A 4,661-nucleotide genomic window follows, 5' to 3' on the forward strand; every position below is an offset into this window, starting at 1 on the left:
AGGCAGGCGCCAAACCGCTGCTCCACCCAGGGATCCCTGAAAATGAATTAATTAAAATAAAATATCTGACACATGCTGTGACATGGATGAATCTTGAAGAAATTATGCTAAGTGAAATAAAACAATTACAAAAGGATAAATTCTATATGATTCCACTTATATAAAGTACCTGGAATAGTCCAATTCATAGAGTCAGAAAGTAGAATGGTGGTTGCCAAGGACAAAGGAATGATTGTTTGATTACAGAGTTTTAGTTTTGCAAGAGGAAAAATGTTCTGGAGATGCATGGTGGTGATGATGGTTGCATACCAATGAAATGTATCTAATTCCACTCAACTGTATGCTTAAAAATGGTTAAGATGGTAAATTTCATGTTACTTTGTTACTATTTTGTGTATTTTACCACACTTAATAAAGTAAAAATTCAGTTCTTCAGTTACACTTGCCACATTTTAAGTGCTCAATAACCATATATGCCTAGTGGCTACTGTATTGAACAGTGCAAATATAGAACATTTCTGTCATTCAGAGCATTTTATTGGACAGTGCTGGTTTAGAGTTATGGCAGAAAGCACTGGAAGAACTAAAATCAAAACGAAGTTTAAGAGGTGGAAGTGGCTGTCGATGAGGCTGCAATATGGGGTGGGGAAGGGCAGACAGAAATCTTGCTTTTCACCAAAAGCCCCTTTGTACTGTGGGACTTATTCCCATCTTCATGAATTGCTGTGATAAAAATGTTTAAAGGTCAAAGGGTACAAACTTTCAGTTATAAGGTGAGTAAGTTCCTGGGATTTAATGTACAATGTGGTGACTATAGTTAACAATACTATATTGTATACTTGAAAGTTACTGGGAGAATAGTGCTTTAATATTCTCACCATAACATAACAACAACAACAAAGTGATAATTATGTGAGATAAAGGAGGCATTAACTAACCTTATTGTGATAAACACTTCACAATAAATGTGTATCAAGTCAACACATTGTATACCTTAAACTTACACACTGTTATATGTCAATTATATCTCAATAAAGCTGGAAAAGGGGCGCCTGGGTGACTCAGTCCATTAAGTGTCCAAGTATTGGCTTCAGCTCAGGTTTAATCTCAGGGTCTTGAGATCCAGCCCTGTGTTGGCTCCCTGCTCTGCACGGAGTATACTTGAGTTTCTCTCTCCCTCTGCTCCTCCCCCTGTGCTCTCTCTCTCTCAAATAAATAAATCTTAAAAAAAATAAAGCTGGAAAAAAATGTCTGAAGGAAAACTCACTCTCCTAGGGCCCATCAGAGTTGGATCCAGGATCCACCCCATCCTTCCCTTTCTTCTTTTTCTCCTCCTCCTTATTCCTTTTTGCTTTTTTAGAAGTTTGTAATAAAATTATTATAAAGTGAGTAATTCAGCGGCAATTAGTATATTCACAGTGTTGTATAGCTACTACCTCTTTGTAGCTCGAAAATGTTTCCATCACCCTCAAAAGAAAACCCTGTACCCATTAAACAATTGTTCTCTGTTCCCCCCCCTTGCCCCTCCCAGCCTCTGACAGTCACCAATCTGTGTTCTATCTCAATAGATTTACCTATTCTAGATTTTTATACAGTATATGCCCTTTTGTGTCTGGCTTCTTTCACATAACAATGTTTTCAAGATTCATCCACATTGTAGCATGTATCACGTCCTTCATACCTTTTTATGACTGAATAATATTCAACTGTCTGTGTATATCACATTTTGTTTACCCATTCATCTGTTGATGGACATAGGGGCTGTTTCTACCTTTTGGTGATTGTCAGTAGTGATGCTGTGAACGTGTGTGTCCATGTATTTGTTGAGTACCAGTTTTCAGTTCCTTTTTGGGTGTCTACCCAAGAGCAGAATTGCCAGAATTGTGGCAATTCTGTTTAGCTTTTTGAGGAACTTCTAAACTGTTTCCACGGTGGTTGAGCCATATTTCATTCCCACCAGCAGTGCACAAGGGTTCCAATTTCTCCACATCATTGCTTATACATATTTTGTTTGTATTATAGCCCTCCTAGTGGGGATGGTGCCTCACTGTGGGTTTCATTTATATTTCCCTAATGATGAATGTTGTTAAGCATCTTTTTGTGTGCTTCCTAGGCAAATACCTTTGGAGAAATATTTATTCAAGCCCTTTTCCCATTTTAAAAATCAAATTGTTTTTATTGCTGAGTTGTAAGAGTTCTATACATATTCTGAATATATATCAGATATATGGTTTACAAATACCTTCTCCTGTTCTATAGGTTGTCTTTTCATTGTCTCGATATTCTCCTTTGATACACAGAAGTTTTTCATTTTGATGAAATCCAATTTATCTATTTTGTATTTTGTTTTCTGTACTTTGGTATCATACCTAAGACTCCATTGTCAAACCTGAGATCATAAAGATTACTAGAGCCTCTTCTTGGGGTGAGGCTCAGCTTATGGCTCTCAGTATCTAGAGAAGCTTGACTTTGAGATAGACCTTGCTCCCTCTCATCTTCACTTTCTGACTCCTGCCTCACCCCAGCTTTGAGCCCCACAGAAGGAAGCTACTCTGCTGCCTGGGATTCTCGCCTGTATCCTGAATTGACAAGTGAGCAAGACAACCCGTGCCTGGGGTTTTTCCCCAAGATTTTGCTTTTTGATTATCCATGCTGCTGCCTCTGGCTGCAGAACAGCTGCAGTGAATTGACCTAGTCTTGGTTGAAGGTGTTTGTCTGGTACTACCCAAGACTAGAGTAAAACTAAAATTTTCCCAAATTCTCAAGAATTCAGCACGTTGGTTTTTCAGCAAGTTAGCTTCATCAGTTGGGTTCTAGGAGACTTGATGGTTTGGTGAATTGGCAACATCATCTATTGGGTTTCAAAAAGAAAGTGTTGGGACACCTGAGTGGCTCAATCAGTTGAGCATCTGCCTTCAGCTCAGGTCATGATCCCAGAGTCCTGGGATGGAGCCTTGTTTTGGGCTCCCTACTCAGTGGGAGTCTGCTTCTCCCTCTCTCTCTGCCCCCTGTTCATGCTCTCTCTCTCAAATAAATAAATATCTTTTAAAAATAAATAAAAATAAAGTGTTATCTTGATAATAAAGAAGAAGAAATAAGAATATAGACGTGTCAGGGCACGTGGGTAGATCAGTTGGTTAAGTCACTGACTCTTGGTTTTGGTTCAGGTCATGATCTCAGAGTCATGAGATCAAGCCCCTTGTCTGGCTCCATGCTCAGTGTGGAGTCTGCTTGAAATTCTCTCCCTTTCCCTCTTCTTTGCCCACCTCCCGCCACTCTCTTTTTCATAAATAAATAAATAAATAAATAAATAAATAAATATTTTAAAAGAATATAGACATGTGTCTGCTTATCTTTACAAAGAAAGAAACCCAGGAAGAATAAATCATACATGAAGGCAATTGTTCATCCCAGAGTCACAGTGGGCATCTGGACATGGTGGGCATCTGGACCCTTCATTTCTGCCACTTTCAGGGCCAGGGGGGTGGGAGGGGTGGCAGGGGGACCCTCCCTAGAGGGACTCTGGGCCTACCCTCTACCCCAGGCTACCAGAGGCTTCTCAGCTGTACAAAATCTCCATGTTGCTAATCTGAGCTGGCATGGTTAAGGCACCAGCTCCCCAGGTGTGAGGTCCCTAGAACCAACTCTGGGTGTAGGGAATGTGCCCAGCATGGGAATTGCCAGGTGCAGGCTGGCCTGGTGCCCCTTACCAAATTGGTTCTGTGATTTTACCTTCAGCCTGCTCTGTCCTGCCCTCTGTTAGGGCCATTAGCAGCGAGGCCCAGTGGTGGGCTGGGGAGATTAGGGCCCACATCTAACACCAGAAGATCTTTTAATTTATCCAATCAGTTCTTTATTGAGCACTTATACTATTCTAGGTGCTGGGGAAATGATGGTGAACAAAACAGCTCTAAACCCCTGCCCCAGGGAAGCTGCCATTCTGACAGGGACAGCAAACAGTGAACAAACAAATCAGCACATTATGTCAGGTGGTGATGAATTCCCTTAAGGAAATGAAGCAGGGAGGGTACACTTCAGTGACATGTGAACTTAGATTGGAATGGTGACCTGAAAGAGCCAAATATGCCCTGATCTGGGGGAATGGGTGTTCCAGGCAGAGGATAGTGTAAAGGTCTTGAGTTGGAAATAAGCTTGGCTAGTGACTAGGATCCAATAAAGGCAGAAATGCTAGGGGCTCAGGTTTTTGCCAGGTACACATTCCAGCGTATCTCAATCTAGTAGCACAGAGGGATGAGGGAGGGGAGAGGCTTTCCTGGAGCAGGACAGGTACAGATGGTGGTGGGAAGGATCACGGGCACAGGAGATAGGTATGGGTGTATGGCATTTCAGTGACTCTGCTGGGGGTAGGGTCAGCATAGAACTAAGACTTGAAGGTAAGTCAGAGTTAGAATGTGGGGAGTGGGAAGACAGGGAGGGAACGTAGACAGGGAGGTGTAGGATTCCTGGACCCTGCAGAGGGTACCAAGGGGCCACCTCATCTTCCTTCCCCTTTCTTTCCTTTGCTCCCTCCCTGAGGGAAAGCCCCTCCTGCATCTGGGCAGAGCCTTGGGGACAGATGGCAGGTGTTTCCCACCCAGTGTATCACCTGATTCCTGTAGTATATGCCTGAGGCTGCAAGATGGTTGCCTTGGTCTGAGAGT

This window comes from Canis lupus, chromosome X, assembly GCF_003254725.2.
Source record: "Canis lupus dingo isolate Sandy chromosome X, ASM325472v2, whole genome shotgun sequence".
Lineage (NCBI taxonomy): Eukaryota > Metazoa > Chordata > Mammalia > Carnivora > Canidae > Canis > Canis lupus.